Here is a 12,830-nt window from a genome sequence, read left to right on the forward strand (position 1 = left end):
GTTTGATCATGGCTGAATTTATATCAAAGGAACACCTGGCAGAGACAAACCAGGGTGCAGACAAGCGTCTTATTAATTTATTGATCCAAAAATCCTCTGGAAATCTTAAGAGTCCTGAACTTGCATCCCTATGGAGAAAAAAATCACTGTTTGAAAACTGACAGATACCTCCCCACTGTTAGCAGCTCTTCAGACCCCCTGGGAGTGGTTCGTGGACTGTACAGTGGTCCGCAGACTATAAATAGAGATCTGCCATATGTGATTTTAACAGGAGGAAAATAGATGTGATGAGTTGAAGTCCTGGTGTCACCTCTCCAAATGTTCCCCTACATTCCTCAACTCAAGAGCAGGTTGAAGCTGAGTTCCTGTGGAAAACTCCTCATTGTTTTTGTGGAAAACTCGGTACTACAAAGCTTACCCTGCTTCCTCTAATAGCCTCTAAGAGGAAGCACAGTAAACTCAAGATCTTTCTGAAGCAGAGCCTCTAGCAGATGAACCTACCATGAATTAAAGCTCATTCAAAATTTAGAGATTCAGAAAAGTAATGGTTTTGAGTGATTAACAAGCATCTCTCTTGGCCTGAGCTAACAAAGCTTTCTCCAGAACACACAATGCATCACTCATGACCTGTTTCTATTATCTCTGTGGTACTCTGGAAATATTCCTATAAGATGCTTCCATAGTCTAACTACAAAAAGGGAATTAGTTGGGAGTGAGGTGAAGGAGAGGACACCAAAATGGGGTATAAATTACTTTAAACAAATTACAAATCTACTTTCCCCTAGCAGTATAAAAATAAAATGCTAGAGAGTTCACACTGTCTTTCTCCTTAGGAACATCTAACAACAAAAGTCTGAAAAATGAAGAGTCCTGCCTGCTCCTCCTCCCCCCAACTGATGACTTGAAGCAGCGGTGTCATTAATACAAAGGAAAAAGACATGGCTGATCACTGAGCTGCTGTATACTTTTCAAGCCATGCTCTGAGAACACGGGACAAAGATTCCCCTTCAGAAAATCCTTGAATAAATGTAAATGGCTGCTAATGCCACGCAACTGAGAACCTCTCCCCATCTGCAAAAATGAGATGATATAAATAATATCAATCTCTAGAGTATCCTATAGCTCTCCATGAAGGAAATAACATGTGAGCCTCTTTGCAACCATCGATATTGTGTTTCTTTTCTTTGTGCAAAGAGAAACACAGGCAGAAAATAAATGCACAATTAGTGACCATAAAAATTCTGACTGCTAGGCAGAAACAGCAGCAGAATTACTAAATGCCTTTTAAGAATGGTTGGACAAAGACTGACATATGCATTTCAAATGATTTATTAGTAGATAAATACTTGCTTTCTGTTGATTGCATTTCCAATTATTTACCTAGTGTTTGAACAATTTACACTATCAGCAGTCTTTTCTAGAAAAAAAAAGTACTGACTCATGAAGTTAGTTAGGCAGCCTGCCACTTGCAATTTGCTACCATTTGTAAATAAATTAAAGTGTGCTGGAAAACCCTATAAATAAATGAAAAATATTTAAACTATAGCAGCCAGGTAAAGATTATTCCTTGTGCTGCAATTCTAGAGACTTATTTTAAACACAGCAAACAACTGCACAAAGAGTGTCAAAGGCTATGCTGACAAAAGCAAATCTATTTTGTCCTACCTATGTGATTCTAAATGTCCTATTATGTTGTATTACAGCTAGAATACAGACTAGCAGTAAATTGATCTGTCTTTTCTGATTGCTCATATTTAGAATCAATGCACCAAGCTGCCTCATATGGGTCAACATAAGCAAAAACTAGTTGTTTAAGTCAGCGGTTCTCAACAGGGGGTCCCTGGCCCCCAGGGGGGTCCACAAACCATTTCAGGGGTCGCGGGGCCCCACGCTAAAACCCACAGCCCCAGCACTTCTTGCAGGGATGAAGCCAGGAGCCACGGGATTGAAGCCCTGATTCCCGGCGATCCCTGTGGGGTCAAAGCTGGGAACAGGAGGGCTGAATTCCGGAGCCCTGAGCCCCGGTGCTCCCCCCGGGGCAGAAGCCCTGAGCCCATAGGCAGAGTTGGGGGACACAGAGGTGTTCACCCACCCCAAACTACAGTGCAAGAGCAGGGAAGACCCGGGGCACTCCACCCTCACTCTCCACCTCTTTCTCTCCCCGTCCCCTGGCCAGGTCGGAGGCCGGAAGCCAGAGCTGGGCAGTGCGAGACAGCTGCTGCTCTGGCTGGTGCCACAGAGCAGACAGCCACGGTGTTCCCTCATCTCCCGCTGCTGCAGGGGGTTGAAGCTGCTCCCCAGCTCCCAGCCCCCTTTGCTCATGCAGCCGATAAAAACCATCTGGGTGGGGGGACCCGGCTCTGTGGCTGGCAGAGCCCTCAGGGAGCATCTACCACAGGGGGAGCCCTCCTGGCACACACCCCTAGCTACCCAATCTCTGTACCCTGAGCTACCCCTCTGTCTGCACACAGCCCTTAGGTACCCCCTTCTCTGCACCCTGAGCTGCCCCCTGCCCGCACACAGCCCCTAGCTACCCCCCTTCCCTCATGCAACCCCTAGCTACCCTGCACCCTGAGCTGTTTTCAAACTTTTTGAGCTGAGGCCCCCACCTTTGAGTTACAATTTTTGGTTGCGACCCCTCCCCCACAACCCAGACAGGGGGTGGCCTGCTGAGGTGAGTCACGGGGTGGAGGTGGCGCTCCCTCCCCAGATCCCGTGCAGAGCTGGCTCGACCCCTGCTGTCCCCTGCCCACCCAAAATAGACATCAAACTACACCTATGCCTGAGACCTCCTCTCCACCTCCCAGCCCAGAGCCCTGAGCCACCCTCCCCCTGCCACTCCCCAGCTGGGCCCTGGAGATTTTGGAGCGTGTTGTGGGGAGCCTCAGAAAGAAAAAGGTTGAGAACCCCTGGTTTAAGTGATCACTTAGGGTGAAATTCCCCCTGATGCAAAGAACCGGCAAAAGAGCTATGCACCACTTACATCCAACTCATGCCCTGTTTTACGGTATGTATCTTTTGAGATTTATGGACTGCACAGGCCTTTTGCTAGTCTTCTGCGAAGGGGAGATTTGTCCCTAAGAATTTTGTCCTACGAAGAGTCAACGTGCTAGTGAGCAGTCCTCTGTGTTTGTTCAGGATTTGTGCAGAGACTTCCAGATTCTCTCTCTTTTGTGTACATATCTCTGCACTGTGCTCAGCAATGTGAATAAAGCCCTAATTGTTTACTGAATTGTGCATTCTGGACTAATGGGAGAGTGGGTCTGGTGGGGGTGGAGGAAGGGTATTGCCTGGGGTTTTCAAAAGAGCCCTGAGGGAGCGAGGCACTGATCTCTAGGAATATGTCTACACTGCAGCTGGGAGCCAGCCTCCCAGCCCTAGGTAGACTCCTGTGCTAGCAGATCATGAGCTAGCATGCTAAGAAATAGCGGTGTGGTCACTTAAAACTCCAGCAGAGACTTGGGCTAAGCACCCAAACTCAGACCCAGGGGGTCGGGCGGGCTTGGGATCCTGAGCTGCTGCCCAAGCTGCAACGTCCACACTGCTGTTTTCAGTACACTAGCTTGAGCCCTGCCAACATGAGTCTGTCTACCCATATAAGAGACTCACTTCCAGCTACAATGGAGACATACCCTAACTGAAATTCAGTGGGGGCACCTAACTCCCTTACACTGCTTTGAAAATCCTAGCCTAAACACTCCAGTCAATGCAGGTATAGGATTCACAGTTATTCCTCCTGCGAATGAAGAATAGTGGGTACTTGAGCGAGCTGCAGTTAGAAACAGAGTAGGGTCTGCCAGTTGGTGGCAGAGATGTGTCAGAACCTTCTCAGGAAAAGGTGCTTCTCAGAGAGCTCCTCAGTATCCCATGGCATGTGACCATTTTCTTGTGTGCCCAGTAGCCTGCATAGCCTGTTCACCTCATGAATAACAACATACTCAGCCCCTCTGATGGTTTGCTGCTGCTCTCACAACCCAGTTTGCATCCAAGCAGGAACGAGTCCTACTAACAGGGAATACTGCTGTGGGAAGTAACAAGAAGTATCCTGAATATAAGCAAATAAGAGAAAGCAAAACAGAACGTGATATGTATGTGTATGTATGGGCATAGTAGCTACGTGCATCTGAAGGGGAGAAAGAACAACATAACAGAAAACTGGGATTGAAAAAGTCTGTTGATTCACAGTTTATTTGCTAAAAGTTGCCAGAGTACACAAGCAGCATTAGAGTGAATGCTATCTCCCATGCAACATTAGAAATCATGCAATGAAAACCAAGCAATACACACCTAGTAGAGTATTAGGGTCTGAATGTTAAAGATGCTGTAACATCACCCACTAAGACTAGAAAAGTGTAGAGAAAGCAGGACAGCAGCCTCAAGCAGAATCAGCTACAATAGAAGGAAGGAGAAGAAAAGTTAGTTATTGAGGCATTAGTGCTCCAAGAGCCTCTTTCTAAACATGGTCATTCCAAATGTCCTCCTTTCCATATGGAATGAATGTCACAGTTTAAATATATATATATATATTTACATATTTAGCATTTAAATATATATATATATATATATATATATATATATATATATAGCATTTTCTGCATAACTCAGAAGAAAAAGAGAAACCACATTTATAGAAGCTAATCCTGACAGCCAGATTGGCCAACATGTTGTCAATGGAAATACTTACTTGTTACTGGAGAAATTTATTGCTAGTGTCTTACATGGGCTGAAAATTCTGGAACTCAGGATTCAGAAACTTGTACAACTTGACATTATGTCCAAAGTGTTCAAAACATGGGGGTCTAATGTCAGGCACTCAGAGTCATATTTAGGCACTTGAGTTACCCAATTTTCAGAAGTGTGAATATCCCACCTCCAAGTTGAGTTCTACGAGGATGGGGATGCTCAGCAACAATGGAAAACAAAAAACACCAGGCCATTTATTTAGGTGCTTACCTTTAGGCACCCATGTTGGAAATTTAACCCAACATAACATCCACTGATGTTGGTCAAGTTTTATGATACACACTATGCTACAGCCTGCAACCACAAACTACCTTGATCTGTTTAAAGTAACCACCTGAACTTCAGTCCTACAGGGAACCTGAATGAAGGCAGATCTTTGGAGCTAACAAGCTACATGTAGCTCAAAGAATCTCTAATCTGCCCTTTATAAAATTCTCCCTGTAGGAGGATTCAGTGCTGAAACTCCTTTGGGTCAAGGGTTACAAGTTTGCTACAGTATAATCCCAGTGAAGATAACAGAAAATCCATCTCACTCAAATAAGTAGTTTTCCTTAAAATGATGGAAGTTCAACACTAGTGATCAACAGCTCATCAGAAAGGGCACAAATGACCTAAGATGCAGACAAAGATGAAAGTAATGAGATGGGGCAAAAGGTGAGCCCACAAAGTATAGACTATGAGGAACAAACTCAGCAGAATTCAGCCTGTGCGTATGAAAAGAGCATTTTACAAAACCAATATATAATGTATGTGATGAACTCCAAGTTAACAGCTTTTCAGAACTTGGAGGGGGAATCTAGCTGGAGGCTGGCTCCACTCACTGTCGTCGCTCTGGTTGACTGCGTTCTAATTTGACCCTTAAGCGACAATCCCCACCCATGAATAGCAATGAGAAATTCACAAAGAAAGCTATTTCAATATAGCTCTCTCATAGGCACAGGCTGACATATTGTGTTGGTGTCAAAAGAAACAAAAAGGCTGGTTAGGGTTTTTTTGTTACTGGGGATAGAAGCAGTCTGTGAAACAAGCCTTCAACAGGGGAAGGAACAAGGGCAGTGGAAGTGCTAACAGGAAGACTAAGCAGACACTTCCTTGGGAAGGAACTTTGGATTTTTTTTACAGTTTGTATTGCATGGATAAGTCAACAAAGCTTGCAGCTCACCAGTTTCATTATTGCCAGCAGGAAAAATAAAGTTTCAATACAAGACGTTCAAGATTTCTACAATCAGAAGGTTCAAAGTTTCATTAATTCAGTCAGTGGCAATTTAATAGTTAGGTATGAGATACCACTGGTTTCCCAGTGAGTTTTAAAATTAATTTTTCCCTTATAAACCTCACAAATTAAAGGCAGAGAAATCACATATTAACTCATGAAAAGCTGCAATGGCTAGATAAACAGAATTAGTGTAACATATAAACATGCTTACACGTTCTTACACAAAGGGAGCCTGTCTAGTGGATAAAGCAGGGGGCTGGGAACCAGGATTCTTGGGTTTTATTCGCACTTCACCCACACACAGGCTGTGAAAACTTGGGTAAATTACTCAGCCTACTTATCTGTGCATCAGTTTGTCTGAGTATAATAGTAACTAGCTTACTGACACCTTCTTCAGAAGACAGAATTCACATTTACAAAAGCACTTTGAGGTCGCTGGATGAAAAAGGCACTGTGTAATCTTAGCCTTTTGATGAATTGTAATATAGAAATTAAGAACAATTACTGTACATCACTTAGTCCATCCCCTGCCAAAACAAGATTGTCCTGTATATCAAGGGTTCTCAACCTCCTTCTTTCTGAGGCCCCCCCAATATGCTATTAAAAACTCCAGGGCCCAGCGGGGGCAAGGGGGTCCCTCGGGGCAGGGTCCTTGGGCATAGACATAGTTTGATGTCTATTGTGGGGGTGGGAGGGCTGGGCAGGAGCCAGCGGGGCTCGAGCCAGCTCTGCACAGTGGGGTCCAGAGAGGGAATGCCACCTCCACCCCCGATTCACCTCAGCAGGCCACCCACCTGTCTGGGTTGGGGGGTGGGGGGCACAACCAAAAATTATAACTCAAAGGTGGGGGGCTTAGCTTAAAATCTTTGAAAACAGCTCAGGGTGCAGGCAGGGGGGTAGCTAGGGGCTGTATGCAGATGGGGTAGCTCAAGATGCAGGGAGGGGATAGCTGGGGCTGTGTGCGGGCAGGGGGGTAGCTCAGGGTGCAGGGAGAGGGTAGCTGTGGCTGTGCGGGCAGGGTGATAATTCAGAATGCAGGGAGGGGGTAGCTCAGTGTGCAGGGAGAATGTAGCTTATGGTGCAGGGCGGGGGTTAGCTAGGCAGTGGTGCTGGAATGCCTTTTATAGTGGGGGTGCTGAAAGCCAGCAAAACTATCCCCAAACTTTTTACCTTGTGCCTCCCCTTCCCCCATCAGCTGAGGCCAGGAGCAGGGCCATGTCTCCAGGAGCAGGGGGACATGGACAGGGATAAGGGGGCCGAGGCTGGGGCAGGTTTGTGGCCAGTAGCAGCTCCCCACACCTCTTCTTCCCGCACCTATGTAGCTAGGGACTGTGTGCAGGCATGGGGATAGCTCAGGGCACAGGGACAACATAGCTCAGGGTATAGGGAAGGGGTAGCTAGGGGCTGTGTGCAGGCATGGGGGTAGCTCAAGGTGCAGGGAGGGGTAGCTGGGGTTGTGTGTGGGCATGGGGGTAGCTCAGGGCACAGGGAGAGCGGAAGCTCAGGGTGCAGGGGCTGTGTGCCGAGAGGGCTCTCCTGCGGTCCCTGTTCCCCAATGGCTCTGCCAGCCATGAAGCCAGGTCCCCGGCCCAGACAGATCTTACCTTCATGTCCCCAACTCTGTCCATGTGCTCAGGGTTTCTGCTCCCTGGAGAGCACCAGGGCTTGGGGCTCTGGGATTCAGCTCCATGCCTCCCAGCTCCAGCCCCCAGGGGGCGCTGGAGATTGGGGCTTGTTGAGCCCCACGCCTCCCAGCTTCAGCCCCACGGGGGCGCCACAGATTGGGGCTTCAAACTTTGCTCCTGACTTCAGCCCTGTGGGGGTGCTGCAGCTCGGGCTCTTGAAAGAGCTCGCGGACCCCTGGTTGAGAACCGCTGCTGTATATAATATATTACCCAGTGCAGTTTTAAAAGACACTAACCACAGACATTCAACTATTTCCCTTGGGAAATTATTCCACAATCCAATAGCGCTCACCCCTCCCTCCCGTTTTTCAGACTAAATTTTCTTTCATGCCATTTAATTCCAGCACATCTTAAGGCTTGTCTACACATAAAAGATGTATATATTTAATCATACTGGTATAGTTAAAGCAGTACAACCTCCCTAGTTCTACCAGTACAGAAGTGCTTATGCTGGTATAGCTTATTCTTGTACAACAATATACTAACTAAACTATACTAACATAAGGCACCTTTCTACCATTGTAACTGCATGCACACTAAGAACTGTACCAGCATAACTATTTCAGTTAAAAAAAAATATACAGCCCTAACCAAAATAGTTGGATTGATACAATTTTAAAGTGTAGATCACACCTTATTTATACTCTCAGGAATACCATAACAATTTATATCTTTTCTTAATATTTACACATTTTATGCAGGACTCTGACTGAGCTGGTACATCATACCAGCACCTCTCTGAAGTTGAGATCTTGTTCTCCAGAATCTCAACGTTCATGAAAACATACAAAAACAACATAAAATAAAAGCTTTGTTATTCAGCATGTTGAGGGAATGCGGGGTGCCGGTAAGTAAAAAATTCCAGTTAACTAAGAGGGAGGGAATTTGGGTGCAGAAGGGGGCTCGGGCTGGGGCGTGGGAGAGGGTGCGGGGCACCAGCTCTGGGAGGGAGTTTGGGTGTGGGAGAGGGTTTGGGGTAGGGTGTTGGGGCATGGGAGGGGTTTTGGTGTGCCAGATCCAGGTGGCGCTCACCTTAGGTGGCTCCCCACAAGCAGCAACATGTCCCTGCTGCTCCTAGGCAGAGGCTGCGGTCCCTGGCCAATGGGAGCTGCGGAGCCAGTGCTCGGGGCAGGGTGGGGGCAGCACATGGAGCTCCCATGGCCGTTCCTCTGCCTAGGAACAGCAGGGTCATGTCGCCGCTTGGTTAGAGTATTGAACCTATGTAGTGGGGAAAAGGCTTTGGCCTCCACTGCATCTAGACAGGCTCCTATGAATTCCACATATTGTACTGGAGTCAGAGTCAATTTTTGAGTGTTCAGTTGTAGTCTTCTGCATGGCTGATGGGGTGTCATCTAAGGAGTATGCTTTGAGTAGGCAATCATCTAGAAACAGATATATCATGATTCCTAATTTGCAAAGACAGGACCTAATTTACCACAGATAGGACCTTTTGAGAACATACTGGGTGTGCACAATAGGCCAAATGGAAGCACTCTGTATTGAAAATGGTCTTGACCCAGGGTGAATCTCAGGAACCTCCTGTGGGTTGGTTGAACTGAGATATGAAAATAGGCATCTTGTAGGTTGAGGGCCGAGAACCAGTCTCCCTGGTCCAGCAACGGAATTACTGCTGCTAATGTGAACATCTTGAATCTTTGTGCCTTTACATATTTGTTTAGTGATCTCAAATCCAAAATGGGTCTCCATCTTCTGTTTTTTTGTTTTGGTATCAGGAAGTATTTGGAGTAGAAACCCTTCCCTCTGTGGTATCATGGCAGGTGTTTGCCAGATGATTTTGGATGGGTCCAGTCGGGCCTCGTTGATCAGGAAGAGTAGCATATGAGCTGATGAGGACATATGGAGAATGTCTAGCAGCTTGTGTTGCAACTTCTTTACTTCAAGGGATATCTAAAGATAGTTTGCCACTCTCTTGGTGAGGTCTTGAAATTGTTTGAAGTCCTTTGCCTTACTTGGTGGAGTAAGCATAATGGCTTCAGTCTGGAGAGGATGATGAAATGTTTGTTGCTGGAATAATTTATTTATCCAGTCTTGCTTCCTGTTCCTCAAAAGTCTCCTCTTGGGGATCAGGATCTAGAAAGGGAAGCTGAGGGAGATCATTTTCCTCTATCCCTATGTGAGACATTCGAGAGCCTAGAGAACTAGTGTCTATAGGCTGCCCACGGGTCCCAATACGGTCACTGGGTGGTACTCAAGGGTGTGCATTATCTGATTACAATATGACCATATAAAGCATTGTTTCAACCACTGTTATATATTTGCACCAAATCTTGTACAAAGGTTGTCAAGTGAGGTGTCTATGAAAAGGTTATGATTTGCTGGTTATGATTATGCTATATGTATGCATGTATCATTTTTGTATTTGAAGTTATAAGTATTGGCTCTGTACCTGGATTTCAAATGTTGGCTCCTACGGTACCACCCACAAGGTAGCTAGCCAGCACATCTTGGAGGGACCATTCAAATTAAGTGTCTCATCAAAAAAACACTTGGTTGACAATGGACCATGGGAGATGCCCACCTACACTGAGTGGACTGTCATGTAAATGTGCTGTTTGGAGTGTAGGTAATGGCTTCCTGCAGTGACTGAGCAAAATTGGGCATGAATATGTGACTTGCCCATGTGACTCCAAACTCCATCTTGTTGCTGTAATTTTCCACAGTAAGAACAATGGGATGCCCTCCACATGGGCAAAAGCTATAAAAGGTCCTTGAAACACCTCCATTTTGTCTTCAATCCTGCTTCTTACCTCTGGAGGAACTTTGCTACAAACTGAAGCTCTGACTGAATGACCCATCCAAGCTGTGGATGTTTTCCAGAGACTTGACTTAAGCCAGAAGTTTATTTCATCACGATGTGACAAAGTGGGACTGTTCTTAATGTTTCCTCTGAATTCTGTAGGGGTGCCTCAGTTTCCCCTATGCATTTCTTAGGTCTCTAGGTGGTGGGATAAGAGGGTGTAATTGTTGCAGAGCAAAGGGCCAGTGTACATAAATGGCCAACACTCTGTCTCCTGGCAACTGATGGCCTGGGCCCTTCCCCCCGCAAGGTGATAGCTAAAGGTGTTGGAGAACAAAGGAATCAGGTGACCTCCTGGCCCAGAAAAGGGACAAAGCCCAGAGGAGGAGGGGGTGGAGAGTGAGTCAGTTTGGGGCTGGCTGGGGACGTGGAGTGAAGTTCAAACGTGGTTGTCTGGCTCACTGCCCCCCAAAATGGACCCGGCTGAGGGGTCAGTTCTCTGTACTTACAAGCTCTGTTTTAGACCGTGTTCCTGTCATCTAATAAACCTCTGTTTTACTGGCTGGCTAAGAGTCATGTCTGACTGCGAAGTTGGGGTACAGGACCCTCTGGCTTCCCCAGGACCCTGCCTGGGTGGACTTGCTGTGGGAAGCGCACAGAGGGGCAGATGATGCTGAATGCTCCAAGGTCAGACCCAGGAAGGTGGAAGCAATGTGAGCTTCTTGCCCTGAAGACAGTCTGCTCATAGAGAGGAGACTTCACCAGAGTCCTGACTGTCTTCGTAGGGAGCTGTTCCAGAGCATTGCCCGGGAACTCCGTGACACTTGACTTAAGCCAACAGTTTATTCCATCACTGCTACGAGCCTGAACCAAGAACTTTGCCATTTTTGTATGTAATTGATTCCTTTAACAAATTTTAACTCACTTTTTTTTCTTTCTTTTTATGAATAAACCTTTAGATTTTATATACTAAAGGACTGGCATCAGTGTGATTTTTGGGGGAGATCTAAGATATATATTGACCTGGGTGCGTGGATGGTCTTTTGGGATCCGAAGAATCTTTCATTTGATGAGACTGGTTCATTCATCTCTGAATCCAGTGTTTTTGGTGGTGATATAAGAACTGGAATGCTCAAGAAAACTGCTTTTATGACTCCTTGTTAGCCAGTGTGGTGAAAAAGAAGTTTACTTTTGTTGCTGGTTTGGTATATCCTATGGGGGATTAGCCACCAGTCTTGGGGTGTATCTGCCCTATTTCTCAGCAGTTCATCCTCAATTTGGGCATCCTCAGTTGTGACCCACTAAGGCACAGTTACAGTGAGAACTAGTGCCTATAGGCTGCCCAGCGGTCCCAATATGGTCACTGGGAGGGTACTCAAGGGTGTAAACACAATTGGGTGGGTCTTGTCTGTCATGTCAGTCTTGTGGCTCTGTAAATGTTTCTAGGTGATTGGTCTCTTGACATTCTCCTGGGGAGTTCTGCATAGAGAGAAGATATGTTATCATCATTGCCTTTTTCTTCTTCATTTGATAGAGGTGGAGCAAATAAGGGAGCCGATGGTGAGTGTCTCGGTACCACGGGGAATTCAGGAAACCGAGATGTGATCAGTACCAAGATGCTGGTATCGAGTAGTGGGGATTCCAGTGTCTCTAAGAAAAATGGAATTCCTGTGATACCATAGTGGTAATCCGTACCAATAGAGTCTGTCTAGAGGGGCCCATCAGTGTCAAGGGAGTCAGCAGTATCTGTAGTCTTCTGCGGTCCAATGATCCAGATGGTGCTTTGGTCTTTTGGATGGACGTGCAAGGCTCCACATGCGTTACCTTCTGTCATGCCTCAAAACGGGATATGCACCAAACAGAGACAAATTGAACAAGCTACTGTTCTACTGTTTCACCAGAACATTCTCCTTAAAATAATTATATAAAACAAAAGCAATGCAGGGAATATTAATTCTGGAAAATGTTATATTAAATTAAAATATTCCATCTGCACAGATGGTCCTCTCTGATAAGAATGGGGCCTGGTTCTGCAACCTTTACTCATGCAAGCAGTTCCATCAAAATCAATGGGTTTACTCCTGGAGCAAGTGCTACTCACTTAAGAAAAGATAACAGGATCAGGCTCTTAAGTAACACATTGCATTTCTATCACTTGTATCCGTCAAGACTCATGCACTTTAAGGACTATTGACACCATGGGTTCATTAATATTGTGTGCTTGTGGTCAAACTGCTTTTTATAACTTGAATAAGGTGTGGTTATATTTAGAGATAAATATTCTGATAAAAATCACAAGACTGTATAAACAATTAAAAACTTAAACTAGTGTCACCAATTTGTCTTGGCTTCAAGACTTGGTTGTATTAGAGGAACCACAATTCCAAGGAGAACTGCTATACTAACATTTCTAAAAAAAAGGAGGACT

At 45.7% G+C, this 12,830-nt stretch overlaps 1 protein-coding gene across 13 annotated transcripts in view; it reads right to left on the bottom strand.

Annotated features, from left to right (window-relative positions):
* Window positions 1-12,830, bottom strand: part of ARVCF (ARVCF delta catenin family member) — a 543,783-nt gene that overhangs the window by 241,729 nt on the left and 289,224 nt on the right. For 10 of the 13 annotated variants that reach the window (XM_073313189.1, XM_073313188.1, XM_073313184.1 and 7 more), the window contains one exon: window positions 4,288-4,389. The exons of the other annotated variants lie outside the window; for them this stretch is intronic. The gene's annotated coding sequence lies outside the window, so the exon portion shown is untranslated. The remainder of the gene's footprint in view (window positions 1-4,287; window positions 4,390-12,830) is intronic. 13 annotated transcript variants of the gene reach the window in all.

The sequence above is a fragment of the Lepidochelys kempii genome, chromosome 15 (genome assembly GCF_965140265.1).
Source record: "Lepidochelys kempii isolate rLepKem1 chromosome 15, rLepKem1.hap2, whole genome shotgun sequence".
NCBI classification, from domain to species: domain Eukaryota; kingdom Metazoa; phylum Chordata; order Testudines; family Cheloniidae; genus Lepidochelys; species Lepidochelys kempii.